Source organism: Bubalus bubalis, chromosome 7 (genome assembly GCF_019923935.1).
Source record: "Bubalus bubalis isolate 160015118507 breed Murrah chromosome 7, NDDB_SH_1, whole genome shotgun sequence".
In the NCBI taxonomy this organism is placed as follows: domain Eukaryota; kingdom Metazoa; phylum Chordata; class Mammalia; order Artiodactyla; family Bovidae; genus Bubalus; species Bubalus bubalis.
In genome coordinates, this window is record NC_059163.1 from 75,779,348 (window position 1) to 75,794,563 (window position 15,216).

The following is a 15,216-nucleotide window of genomic DNA, read 5'->3' on the forward strand; positions in this document are numbered from 1 at the left end:
CATCTCCTGACATACATGGATCTGTCCAGTTTTCCCAGAACTACTTATTGAAGAGACTGTTTTTCCTCCATTTTAAAGTCTTGCCTTCTCTGTCATAGATTAATTGCCAGTAGGTGTGTGGGTTAATTTCTCAGCTTTATATCCTGTCCCATTGATCTATATGTCTATTTTTGTGTTGGTACCATCCTGTTTTGATGACTGTAAGTTTGTAGTATGGTCTGAAGTCAGGGTGCTTGATTCCTCCAGCTCTGCTTTTCTTTCTCAAGATTGCTTTGGCTATTCAGAGTCTTTGTCTTCATATAAATTTTAGGAGTTTTTGTTCTAGTTCTGTAAAAAATGCCATTGGTCATTTGATAGGGATTGCATTGAATTGTGGATAGTCTTGGGTTGTATAGTCTTTTTTGTCAATAATGATTCTTTCAATACAAGAATATGTATATCTTTTCATCTGTTTGTAGTATCTTCAATTTCTTTCATTAGTGTCTTATAGTTTTCAGAGGACAGGTCTTTTGTTTCCTTAGGTGGATATATTCCTAGGTATTTTATTCTTTTTGATGCAATGGTGGTAAATGAGATTGTTTCTTTATTTTCCTTTTCTGATCTTTTGTTGTTAGTGTATAGAAATGCAACAGATTTATCTTTAACATTAATTTAGAATTGGGATTTAGTGCATGCAGCCCACTAGCTCTAAATATGTATCTGAGTTGGTGGTGGCTCTATGTAGCTAATTTATATATAATTTAAGAGAATGACAGAAGATAAAAGGAGAGAGAGAGAAGAAGAATGAAGTGTAGATAGTACAAAGCAGATAATGAAGGAAAGACTGGGCTTTGACCCAGACTCTCATGTAACTGGCTCCATTTTTCCTTAAAATTGAGATAGACTTTCTGCCTTTGATTTTTATGAGGTATGTCTGTAGCTTACTAATAAATTCCATAGATTTGATTTACTTAAGGTAGTTTGTTGTTATTGTTGTTGTTTAGTTGCTAAGCTGTGTCTGACTCTTTTGAAACCCCATGGACTGTGCCTGCCATACTCCTCTGTCTATGAGATCTCACAAGCAAGAATCCTGGAGTGAGTTGCCACTTCTTTCTCCAGGGGATCTTCCTGACCCAGGGATTGAACCTACATTTCCTATTTGGCAGGTGGATTCTTTGCCACTGAACCACCTGAGAAGCACTAAGGTAGTTTAATAGGTTTCTTTTACTTACTATCCTAATGCAAAAGGAGTCAAGGGAAAGCTTGATTCTGCAATGTGATGGGGACAAATTTATTGGGGACATTTTTATGCATAAAATTCAGACCTTAGTATACTTAGAATTAGGGGAAGAAAAAGGAAAGAAAGTCCTATGGCATCAGCAGGTCTTCATATTTAGGATAAGGTCCTGCTTAGTTTCACCATCTGCTTGAACTATCCTTTTTCTGAACATAAATTAGAAAAAAGAGATAGAAAACAAATGGGGATGAAAACAAGATCATCTCAATCTTCTTCGTGGCATGCCTTTGTATTTCCCACATACCTGGAGAATTTACCTTCTTTTCCTACATGTTGTTAGGATACCAAATTCCCAGCTGGTGTTCACATAATTGCTTGGTACTCATAACTGGAATCCATGTTACATTTTCAGTTTAGAGTTTGAAACGACATCATTTATCTCTCTTTGGAAAAGTTGATATGACATGATTTCTCTCTTTGTCTAAAAGGTTTTGGGCAAAGCCTTCTATAATAGTTTTCACTTCTCCTATGAAAGTCCCATGTTATTCCATGAGAGACATAAACCATCCTGTTTTGTGTACTGTACTTATATTTGGCCATTCCTTTTTTATACTTGGTGTCAGAGAAGGAGTCATTGACTCCAACTCTTGAGCCTGAGACACCTTTGTCATGTGAATTACCCAAGCAGGGAGCATAACTGACAGTTTATATGATCTAGAAACATTGATGATAAATGTATATTATATATTCAAATGTATATAAGAGAGATAAATGTAAAAAGGTAGATCTGATTTATGGGGCACTTACATCTTTCAGAGCATACTTGTCCAAGCTGCAAGATAACTTGAATTTGGGGGAAATTTTATAGTGGACAAGCAGGTTGGAGGAATCTTATACATATTAATAGCATACTGCTTCTACCTTTTAAAAAGGAATTGTGGGGACTTCCTTGGTTGTCCAATGGCTAAGAATCTGCCTTGCAATTCAGGGGACATAGGTCCAATCCCTGGTTGGAGAATTAAGATCTCACATGCTGTAGGGCAACAAAGCCCACATGGGCAACTGCCAAGCCCACGTGCCACCACTAAAGAGCTTGTGCCCTGCAGTGAAGAGTCTGCATGCCACAAATAAAACCCAATACAGCCAAATAAATAAATAAGTAAATATATTTTTAAGAAAGGTAATTATATGATGTTATACCAACATGAAGAGAAGAAATATTACTGCTGTTAGTTTTTAATACCATAACATATTCTTGTTACTTTCTGTGTTCTGTGCCAGTATCCAGTGTCAAATTTACCAAATTGCAGTCATACAGTAAGATTTTAAAGTTGTTTAATCGATTGTCATATAGTATATACTTCTTAGCATTAGTGTCATGTTACTTCTTTTTATGTTCACAAACTTTTTATAGAAGTGTCAAATGCACAGAGAAGGTACAGAGCAAATTTTCACACAGTGAAAACCCTTGTAGCCTATTCCCAGATCACGAATCAGAATGTTATCAGAACTGTAGATCCCTCTGTGTACCTTCTAGGCACCATGCACGCCCCAGGAAAAGTGAAACACTCGGTTGTGTCCGACTCTTTCCAACCCCATGAACTGTAGCCTGTCAGGATCCTCCATCCATGGGATTTTCCAAGCAAGAGTACTGGAGTGGGTTGCCATTTCCTTCTCCAGGGAATCTTCCTGACCCAGGGATTGAACCCAGGTCTCCTGCATTGTAGGCAGATGCTTTACCATCTGAGCCACCAGGGAAGTCCCCAGAGGGAACTCCTATTTGGATTGCCATCTTCTTAGATTAGCTTTGCCTGTATGTGAACTTTGTATAATGTAATTGGAACCACATAGCACACCCTTTCTCGTGTTTGGCTTCTCTCACTCAGTGTTACTCAGTGAGGATGATCCAGATGACTGCATGTCCTTGAGATCTGCTCATTTTTATTGTTGCATAATATTTTGATGTTTGAATAAACCATCGTGTATCTATTCTAATGCTATTAATTGGGCTATTCTGAGCAATGCTGCTATGAACACTCTTGTACATTGTGTGTGAACATATGATTCTTTTCTCTACGAATATACTTAGGTGTGACTAATTGATTGAAAAATAATAAATTGGTAGAACATATTCCAAGTTAAGTGCTTTTCTAGAAAATGTATTAAAAAAACTCCTTATAGGTTGTAACATCAAATGTAATCACACACACACACACACACACACACACACACACACACCCCACTTACCACAATGACTGCCACACAGTAGACCTTTAGTAAAGGGTATTAAATGGACAGATATATTGAGCATAACAAATAAAAAGATGATTTTGGAGATAATAATGTGTGCAGACGGAGACTGCAGCCATGAACTTTACGCAAGCCATAAAAGATGCTTGCTCCTTGAAAGAAAAGGTATGATCAACCTAGACAGCATATTAAAAAGCAAAGACATTACTTTGCTGACAAAGGTCCGTCTAGTCAAAGCTATGGTTTTTCCAGTAGTCATAATGGATGTGAGAGTTGGACTTTAGAAAGCTGCGTGCTGAAGAATTTATGCTTTTGAACTGTGGTGTTGGAGAAGACTCTTGAGAGTCTCTTAGACTGCACGGAGATCAAACTAGTCAATCATAAATGAAATCAGTCCTGAATATTCATTGGAAGGACTGATGCTGAAGCTGAAACTCCAATCTTTGGCCACTTGATGTGAAGAACTGACTCATTTGAAAAGACCCTGATGCTGGGCAAGATTGAAGGCAGGAGGAGAAGGGGACAACAGAGGATGAGATGGTTGGATGGTATCACTGACTCAATGGACATGAGTTTGAGCAAGCTCCGGGAGTTGGTGATGGACAGGGAAGCCTGGTGTGCTACAGTCCATGGGTCACAAAGAGTTGGACATGACTGAGTGACTGAACTGAATGTGGTTGAAGGTTAGCATTTACTGAAATACATGACTTTTAAAGCTCTCTTTTAACTATAATTCTGAAAATTTGGTTGTTTTATCATGAATCCTTTCTAAGTTCCTTCTTTCCTTTGAATGGTAAATTTGGGAACTGGACACTAGTAGGAATTTGATAATACTGAATGTAATTCTTCTTTAGAAAATTTGCCTTTATTACTCTGGTCTGGTGAGTGGTGCCAGTTTGCACTAATCTTCCATGGCTACATGGGCTCCCTCCCAGCCCAGACAGCATTTGCAACACAATTTCATTGCTCTTGAATTTGCAATCAAGAGTTGTGATTTCAGTATCTGGCCCATGAAGCAGTATTCTTACATCTGTCCATTTGGAAAGCTTTCAGCAGGAGACCAAATCCCTAAAGCTGGCAAGAAAGGATTGCTGGCTTTCCATGTTTTGTGTAGGGATAGCTGTCCGAGGCATCCAAATTTGAAAATTGGCTCCTGTCTTCCTGTGATGTATCATTTTATAAATGTCTCAAAGTGAAGCAAAAGCAAAAAAAAGAAAGAAAGAAACCTTAGGTTCTGTCCTTTTGTTCTTCTCTTTCTTTTGTCATGCTCTTCAAGCAAGGAAAATATGGGGAAAGACCGTTTCACAGGTGTCCGTTTCTGCAAGTTATGATGTGCTGATTTCAAGCTCCCTTAGGGAGAAGCCCTATCTTTCTCTGTGGTTTGATCAAACAGGGATTGATAGCTATTGATTTTCCCTTTATACTCAGGCTTATGCCTACTCAGTGGGCCTCCTCCTGTTTTTAAATGTGCCTAGGGTATCTGGGAGACCACTGCAGAGCAGAGCAGTTGAGCAGCGGTATGAAGTCTGATGTCTTTTGGGGCCAGGCAGGTGAGAAGAAGGGGGACACTTTAGATAGAAGCTGGAAGGAAGGGCAGGGGCAGTTGTAAGTGGAGAGTGCATGCTTCCCTGAAAGTATCCAAGTATGTTAAAAAAACAACAACCCAGTATTATTTGTTTTCTACCCCTTCTCCATCCACATACATTTTGTGCATGCACGAACATGCACACACACACATCCACACATGCATACCACGCATATTCTTTCTCACTCATGTGTAAACATGTTGGGATTGGAGGAATAAAATAGTTTGCTCAGTTCATTTCAGTTCAGTTCAGTCGCTCAGTCGTGTCTGACTCTTTGCGACCCCATGAATCACAGCACACCAGGCCTCCCTGTCCATCACCAACTCCCGGAGTTCACTCAAACTCATGTCCATCGATTTTTGCTACCAGACTGTATTTCCTGGTGCTATCTTGTTACTTCCATTTCAACAATATGTAGGATGAAGATTTAGTCTAGTATTGTTCAGTGGACAAGAGTGTTTAGTGAGTGTGTGTGTGTGAAAGAGAGAAATTATCTTATCACACATGTTTACAGTTAACATACACACACAGTAATGACTGATCCAGGAGAACTGGTCTTAGCAGAGGTAGTGAGCTTTTTTTGAAACATGAATTAGACTAAAAGGGGGGGAAAGTCCTAAATTAACGAATAAAAATGCATGTAAATGAATGAGAAACTAAGAAGTTTGCAGGAAGTCCTCTTTTTTAATCTAACTGTTGACTGCTCAAGTCTCAACTAAAGATTATACACTGGCTAATATGAATAATGATGACAATGAAAAATAGCATTATTTAAGGAAAAATGACCCACTAATCTGAGTTTTATTATAACCATTAGGATTGTTCTAGGAAGAGACCTTACTTTTTATGATGATATTTGATGCTATTACTTGATTTCTATCCTATGGATGGTCCTATTTCCATCCACATGTACTTTGTATGCACACTTTGTCTGCCTCCTCATCTTCTCTCTATCTCTCCCATATAAAAATTTTCCTCCAAAACTGCTGTGAGGTTGGAGAAATAGGTTTAAGAGGTAGATTTTAGAGAAGGATGAGATTTCAAAGTGTTTTTGTTTTCTGGGCCTAATATTGTCTTTTGTACATGCATCTTATTTTATTATAAAGTTTGCATTTTTAAAAATCTCCTACCTTCATATGCAGGTATATTAATGTGTTTAAAGTATATCCTTTAATATGAATGTATTCTTGCCAACAACAGAGTGGTTCCAAATAGGAAAAGGAGTACGTCAAGGCTGTATATTGTCACCCTGTTTATTTAACTTATATGCAGAGTACATCATGAGAAACGCTGGGCTGGAAGAAGCACAAGCTGGAATCAAGATTGCTGGGAGAAATATCAATAACCTCAGATATGCAGATGACACCACCCTTATGGCAGAAAGTGAAGAGGAACTCAAAAGCCTCTTGATGAAAGTGAAAGAGGAGAGTGAAAAAGTTGACTTAAAGCTCAACATTCAGAAAACAAAGATCATGGCATCCGGTCCCACCACTTCATGGGAAATAGATGAGGAAACAGTGGAAACAGTGTCAAACTTTATTTTTCTGGGCTCCAAAATCACTACAGATGGTGACTGCAGCCATGAAATTAAAAGATGCTTACTCCTTGGAAGGAAAGTCATGACCAACCTAGATAGCATATTCAAAAGCAGAGACATTACTTTGCCAACAAAGGTTCATCTAGTCAAGGCTATGGTTTTTCCTGTGGTCATGTATGGATGTGAGAGTTGGACTGTGAAGAAGGCTGAGCGCTGAAGGATTGATGCTTTTGAACTGTGGTGTTGGAGAAGACTCTTGAGAGTCCCTTGGACTGCAAGAAGATCCAACCAGTCCATTCTGAAGGATCAGCCCTGGGATTTCTTTGGAAGGAATGATGCTAAAGCTGAAACTCCAGTACTTTGGCCACCTCATGGGAAGAGTTGACTCATTGGAAAAGACTCTGATGCTGGGAGGGATTGGGGGCAGGAGGAGAAGGGGACGACAGAGGATGAGATGGCTGGATGGCATCACTGACTCGATGGACGTGAGTCTCAGTGAACTCCGGGAGATGGTGATGGACAGGGAGGCCTGGCGTGCTGCGATTCATGGGGTCGCAAAGAGTCGGACATGATTGAGCGACTGATCTGATCTGATCTGATTCTTGCCAAGTGTTGTGTGCAGATCTATTTAAATTTATTTAGACAATATAACCATCACTTATATAAATTTAAATACATATTGTAGGTCTCTAATTGTTTCTTACTCTTTCCCACTAACACCACATTTTAAAGATCAATCTATGTTGCCAAGTTTATACCTGATTTGTATCTTTTTAAAAATTTTGAAATACAGTTGACTTATACTAGTTTGTACCTTCTGGATAATTTATTGTGATGGGCATCAACATTTCCTCTCTCCCTATGGTGGACACTCAGGTTACTTCTAACTCTTTCGACTCTTGTGACTCCATGGACTATAGCCCCCAGGCTCCTCTGTCCGTGGGATTTCCCAGACAAGAATACTGGAGTGCGTTGCATTTCCTTATCCAGAGGGATCTTCCCAACCCAGGAATCAAACCTGCGTCTCCTGCATTGTCAGGTGCTAACCACTGCGCCACCAGGGAAGCCCTCTAACTCTTCACCAACACAATGCTTTGAACCAATCTTTGTGGAGCTATCAGGATTTTACTGGGATACCCATCCTGGACTTGTATAGTTAGATCTGTCTTTCAAGGTAGTGCTGGATTGCTTTCCAGAATGCCTTCCAGAATGTTCACACCAGTTGTTAACTCTTCTTAGTCGACCATTCATGACAGTTTCCCCATCCCATGAATACTGAGTGATACCTGACTTTCTGTTGCCAGTTTAAAAAGTTTGATGTGATATCTCATTGGTGTCTTAGTGAAAGAGTCAGTTCCTAGGTAGGTCATTAATAAGTCTGGGATCCCGGAGGAGGAGAAAGGGGTCTGGGGCTCTCATGAAGGATATAGGGGTCTGGAGTTCTCAAGGAGGAGAAAAGGACATTTTTTTTTTTTCCTTTAAGTCCAGGGCTGATGATTGCACAACACAACAATTCATCTTGCTCAAGGATATGTTTTCCCTTAAACTCTGTGGCAATGATTATATAACAACAGTGTATCCTGCTTGAAGACATGTTTCTCCTTGAGAACCTTCTGACTAACCCTGTTATCTTTCAAAGTATATTATGGGAGTGGGTCTGGTAAGATCTTTCTATTATTAGTTCTAATCCTATTATCTTAAAATGTATATTGTGGGAGTGAGTCTGATAAGACCTTTACAGCCTTGAGACTTTCTTTTGATTTATTGTTAATAACCAGTTGAAAAGTATATAGCTCCTTGCTAAGACTAGCAAGGGGGGCACTCTCCATCCTCCTTCTGGTGTCTATGTCAGAAACTTTCTCTGACCCTTTTTAGACTTTAATAAAACTCTGCTATACCAAAGCTCTGGAGTGATCAAGGCTGGTCCCTGGTCCCGAAGCTACATCTTCTTCGGAGATCGTGAATCTGACATTGTTCACAGTAAGTTATCATTAGCTTGCCTTTTCCTCATGACCAATAATTTTGAACATCCTTTCAAATTCTCTGGAGCACTTGGGTTTCTCTTTCAGTGTACCGTTCATGTTTCCTTTGCCCATTTTCTACAGTCTTTCTCCAGCTGATCAGAGGACTTGCCTGCCAGTGCTAGCTATTGATACCTTAATTTAAGACACTGTGTATAGCATTTCCATTTCTTTCATGCACTAACTCCTTTGTGAATTTCTTTAAAAACAGGTCATTTCTCTTGGTGAGTAAAATATTAAGGACTTGTCTAGTGGAATTTCTCTTGTGCTGTGGCTTCCCCATCAACTGTTCCTTCAGGAATCCCTTGAGCCATATTCATATACAACACTCTCGTTCACTGAGAAGAACCTTAACAAGGAATGGCAATGATTCTGCTGCCTGTATCCTCTAGGAAATATTAAAATCTTAAAGACAAGCAGAGGGTATTTGGTCATTGTTATTTTTGCATATACTTCTCGTTTTATAGTCCTAGGTATGATCTTGGCATAATGCAAAAGAGAATGAAATATTTGAATGTTCTATTTTCAAGGGAAAACTGGAGAAACATAAGCTCATGATCTTGTTTCTGAAATTTGAGCCTATCTTTAGCTGATTTTTTTTTTTTTTTTTTTGAGACTGAAATAGCATTACTCTCCTAAGGCCTGCATGAAATGACTCCTTCAGTTAAGTTCTCGTTTGGCATTTGGGCATTCCAAGTCAGCTGAGAAAAGGCTATTATGCCCCACGAGAAGCCTGCACTTGATCAGTGAGTCACAAAGATGTGAAATAACATAACTGAATGAAAAATACAGTAATGCAGGTTTGAGGGAGTATTATTGTTGCCAATAATATTTTTGAATATACATAAGTTGCTTTTTGGATGAGTTTCACTGTTTTATCTGTTAGAGATGACTCCTCACACATGTATTGCCATGCAGGTTTTTGGAAACCTTTTAGCTTGTACAACTTGAGCTATTTTTCTTGAATTCATTTTCCAACTCCTGGATGTCCATATTTTATACCTATTTCCTTTTGACTAAGCATGTCATAGGAAGTTACCCTAATCTACTGCCTGTCAGGGATACTGAATTGCATTGCTTTATAACTTTGACTTCCTTTAGAGTTACTATGTGGAATATCTTTTCATGAGTGTCAAAAACACTTAAAGTAATGTTTTTCATTGCATTTCCCAATACCTGTCATGGATTAAGGCATGAGAACATATAAATCTAGAGTTATCAGTTTTACTCACAATAATTTGGAGATACTAAAATCCTAAGTGTAGGTTTGAAGGTATGAATACTTTTAAAATTTTATTCTAAATATTTTAGGATTTTGATCATTGATCTAAAAGTAGAGATGGCATATTAAAAGATGAAGTGAATATTTAGAAATTAGAAGATCTGTTTCTTCTGAAAAATGAATATCTTCAATGAATAGGAACACTTGCTAATGTGATATCAAAATGTAAAATGAATTTATCACAATTGAGTCTAACTAGCTGAACTAATAAGCTGTCATGAATTTTAAGTGGCCCAATACACCAGACTCTTACTGGACCATACTGAAGAGCCTTTCTTGACCAATGAACAATGGAAATTATTTTGCCAAACACTATCAACTTCTAGACTCATTATTTGCCATCCCAGTGAATGTTCTTAGTGCTTAATGAACATAACCACCATGAAAACCCCTTCCTAATTCTTGAAACTCTATTTTTTCCCTCTCTGCAAACTACAGTGATTTTCTTTACTAATTTTCTCTTGCCTGGCAAACAATTTTTTGTTTGTTTTTCATTTTTAGGTCTAGAGGTCTTTGTTCTATTCCTTGATACTGCTAAGCCAAGTTATTTTTTATAATGATGTAGCACAAAAGCAATGTAATTATCTAAAAATGTCTTATTTTGATCATAATTAAAGGTTTCAATTCCTTTTCTAGTGTTTTAAACCATAATTTTTATCCACAGGTTAGTTGGTTTTGGAGAATCTTTGATTGCTGTCTACTCTGTCCCCTTTCCCAGCTTTTCTCCCATTTCTCACAGGAAACTTCTTAGCAATGAAATTCAACAGGGAGTCAGTATGTTGGCACCACTGGCAATGAGGAAAGCATAAGTTGTACCTTAAATACCACTAAATGATTATAAAAAATCAGTTGATGGGATTATATAACTGGTCAAAATATGAAAGATAAAGTAAGCATTATGGCAATAAGAGGAATCGTATTTGTTAAATATGCACTCTTGACTCATTATACTGACTGAAAAAAAGCTCCTAAATTCAGTTCTTCTAACAGTCCTGGGATATAGATGAGGAGACTGAGACAAAATCTTTATTCTGAATAATTTTGTGAAGCAGTTCAGGAGCAGGCCTGATTCCTAAAGCCCTCACTGAACGACTGCATTTAAACGTGTAGGGCTGTGTTGACTTTGATCCAGGTCAGTTCAGTTCAGTTCAGTTGCTCAGTCGTGTCCGACTCTTTGCAACCCCATGAATCGCAGCACGCCAGGCCTCCCTGTCCATCACCAACTCCCGGAGTTCACTCAGACTCACGTCCATCGAGTCAGTGATGCCATCCAGGTATCTCATCCTCTGTTGTCCCCTTCTCCTCCTGCCCCCAATCCCTCCCAGCATCAGGGTCTTTTCCAATGAGTTAACTCTTCGCATGAGGTGGCCAAAGTACTGGAGTGGTCAGGGATGGCTAATTCCTGATGATGGATTATGTAGGTTTTTACACTGTACCACTCCAAACTGTCTCATTTAGATCTATAAACCATACAGACCTCTGAGTGAGAAGAGCAGTACTGTGGAGTACATGAGAAAGCCTAATAAGTGAAGAAGGGTGGGATGAATTATGTCCACATACATTATGGAATGTCATAGTGCTCTGAAAAGAAATGATCAAGGTATACTGGATGATTTTAATAAGCCTCTTTGGCTGGTATTGTTAAGTGAGAAAGATAGGAGTAATTTTTATAATGTTATTCATATTTTTTAAAGCATAAGAAAATCTCCCTCTGTGTGTGTGTGTGTGTGTGTGTGTAGATAAGGAAGAAAATCATAAACCAGGTACTAACTTGGGTTAGCTTAGAGTAATGATTGTGGCTGTCATGATGGAGAATGTAGTTGGAAGAAGGAATAAAACAAAACTAATAGAACATTAGATACAAAGAAACAAATGAGAAACAGCAAATCACCCCAGCATGTGTATGTATGGTTGTTATGGGCTGAATTGTGTCCTTTGAAATATGTTGAAGCCCTAACTTCCTGTGGGTCACAGTGTGACTTTGTTCAGAGATGGAGTCGTCACAGGTAATCAAGTTAAAGTGAGGTCATTAGGGTGGACCCTGATCTGACATAACCATGTTCTTAAGAGCAGGGGGAAATTGGGGCATAGAAGATCATGTGGGAGACATAGGGAGAGGATGGAATCTATAACCCAGCAGATGAGAGGCTAACAGAAGTTAGGTGAGAGGCCTGGAATGCCTCTTCCTTTCAGAGTTCTCAGAAGGAATCAGCCCTGCCAACACCTTGCCTTCAGACTTCTAGCCTCCAGAACTAGGATGCAACAACCTTTGTTGGTTAAGCTGTCCAGTTGGAATCATGTTTTTAAAGGCAGCCTTGGGAAACTAATACACAGGTGTCAGTTCAGTTCAGTACAGTTGCTCAGTCATTTCCGACTCTTTGCCACCCCATGAATTGCAGCACGCCAGGCCTCCCTGTCCATCACCAATGCCTGGAGTTCACTCAGACTCACGTCCATCGAGTCAGTGATGCCATCAAGCCATCTCATCCTCTGTCGTCCCCTTCTTCTCCTGCCCCCAATCCCTCCCAGCAATAGGGTCTTTTCCAATGAGTCAACTCTTCCCATGAGGTGGCCAAAGTATTGGAGTTTCAGCTTCAGCATCAGTCCTTCCAATGAATACCCAGGATTGATCTCCTTTAGGATGGACTGGTTGGATCTCCTTGCAGTCCAAGCGACTCAAGAGTCTTCTCCAACACAACAGTTCAAAAGCACCAGTTCTACGGTGCTCAGCTTTCTTCACAGTCCAACTCTCACATCCATACATGACCACTGGAAAAACCATAGCCTTGACTAGATGGACCTTTGTTGGCAAAGTAATATCTCTGCTTTTCAATATGCTATCTAGGTTGGTCATAACTTTCCTTCCAAGGAGTAAGCGTCTTTTACTTTCATGGCTGCAATTGCCATCTGCAGTGATTTTGGAGCCCCCCAAAATAAAGTCTAACACTGTTTCCACTGTTTCCCCATCTATTTCCCATGAAGATGGGACCGGATGCCATGATCTTCGTTTTCTGAATGTTGAGCTTTTTCACTCTCCTCTTTCACTTTCATCAAGAGTCTTTTGAGTTCCTGTTCACTTTCTGCCATAAGGGTGGTGTCATCTGCATATCTGACATTATTGATATTTCTCCCAGCAATCTTGATTCCAGCTCATGCTTCTTCCAGGCCAGAATTTCTCATGATGTACTCAGAATATAAGTTAAATAAGCAGGGTGACAATATATGGCCTTGACGTACTCTTTTTTCTATTTGGAACCAGTCTTTGTTCCATACCCAGTTCTAACTGTTGCTTCCTGACCTGCATACAGGTTTCTCAAGAGGCAGGTCAGGTGGTCTGGTATTCCCATCTCTTTCAGAATTTTCCACAGGTTATTGTGATCCTATGCTCATAAAGAAATTAGAGGAGATAATGGCTCAAATGTTAAAGAATCTGCCTACAATGCAGTTTATGTGGGTTTGATCCCTGGGTTAGGAAGGTCCCCTAGAGAGGGAAATGGCAACCCACTCCAATATTTTTGTCTGGAGTATCCCCTGGACAGAGGAGCCTGGCAGGCTATAGTCCAGGGGGTTGCAAAGAGTCAGACATGAGTGAGCAACTAACATGAACATGAAAGATAGACTTTAACCACTTTATTTGTAGATATCCTTAGGATATGTTTTCAAGGGAAAAAAAAGGAACAACATCACAATAATGTGGATAGTGTGATTCTATTAAATTAAAAGGGAATAAAAGAGGCATCTCTGTAATTAGACGGAAATTGAAATACCAGCTTTACCACTTCTTATCAGTGTGAATGTGGGCAAATTACATCAGTTTTATCATCTACTCAGTGGGACTAATGATGATGCTCACATTGTAAGATTGCTTGGGGGAATAAATGGCAAAGTGAAGCATGTAGAGCTCTAAGGCCTTCTTTGATGCTCCAGGGCTTCCAATATGCCGTCACATGTGTCTGGAAAATTCTTGTCATGGCTGACTCCATCCTGCGTGTCCTCACCTCAGATGGCCTCTCCTGACAATTTTCTTCCTCTTTTTTTTTTTTCAGTCACAAAGTACCCTTTTTCTGGTCCCATCACTTCATGGGAAATAGATGGGTCAACAATGTCAGACTTTGTTTTTCTGGGCTCCAAAATCACTGCAGATGGTGACTGCAGCCATGAAATTAAAAGACACTTACTCCTTGGAAGGAAAGTTATGACCAACCTAGATAGCATATTCAAAAGCAGAGACATTACTTTGCCAACAAATGTCCATCTAGTCAAGGCTATGGTTTTTCCTGTGGTCATGTATGGATGTAAGAGTTGGACTGTAAAGAAGGCTGAGCACCGAAGAATAGATGCTTTTGAACTATGGTGTTGGAGAAGACTCTTGAGAGTCCCTTGGACTGCAAGGAGATCCAACCAGTCCATTCTGAAGGAGATCAGCCCTGGGATTTCTTTGGAAGGAATGATGCTAAAGCTGAAGCTCCAGTACTTTGGCCACCTCATGTGAAGAGTTGACTCATTGGAAAAGACTCTGATGCTGGGAGGGATTGGGGGCAGGAGGAGAAGGGGACGACAGAGGATGAGATGGCTGGATGGCATCACTGACTCGATGGACGTGAGTTTGAGTGAACTCTGGGAGATGGTGATGGACAGGGAGGCCTGGCGTGCTGCGATTCATGGGGTCGCAAAGAGTCAGACACGACTGAGCAACTGAACTGAACTGAACTGAACTGAACCCTTTTTACCTTACTTGTATCATTTTTTTCAACCTCACATTATTTCTTTAATTTCTAGCTTATTGCCTGTTTCCCCACAGTCCATTTGCTCCATGAAGGCAGGAATTATTCTTGTTCTGTTCATCATGGACTCTCCAGCGTCAAGAACATTGTTAAGAACTGAAAAGGCCGGCAAGGAATACTTGTTCAATGAATATCTAGAATGAATAAAATTATTTTACACTGTATTTGTCACATACTAACTGCACAGTAAATCCTGGTGAAGTTTTTCTTTTTCTTCTCGTTATCTGTCCCTTCAGCGACAGATATCATTATTCATATGTGGGGGGAAAGGGACGTTTTCTTTAATTGTCACCATCCTTGTTCACTCCAAACATGAGGAACATGCTTTTCTTGGCCCCAGGGAGAAATTTGATCTGACTCCTGTTTTAATTTATTTGAAAATGCAGGGATCATATGTCACAGAATTTATTCAAAAGTATGATTAAAGACTTCTCAGGCAGGCAAATAGCTGTTCAACAGCCTACAGGTTCTTTTTCTCATATTGTGACCTTATTTGGCCCAGGTAGTTATCAGAAGCAAAATTACGTTTGAATAGAAAAT

The 15,216-nt window shown here is 39.5% G+C and overlaps 1 long non-coding RNA gene across 1 annotated transcript in view; it reads left to right on the forward strand.

The window, feature by feature from the left end:
- Window positions 1–14,840, forward strand: part of LOC123334459 — a 244,352-nt gene extending 229,512 nt beyond the window's left edge. The window contains exon 4 of the long non-coding RNA XR_006552330.2: window positions 14,672–14,840. This is a non-coding gene — a long non-coding RNA (uncharacterized LOC123334459). The remainder of the gene's footprint in view (window positions 1–14,671) is intronic.
- The last annotated feature ends 376 nt before the right edge of the window (window positions 14,841–15,216 follow it).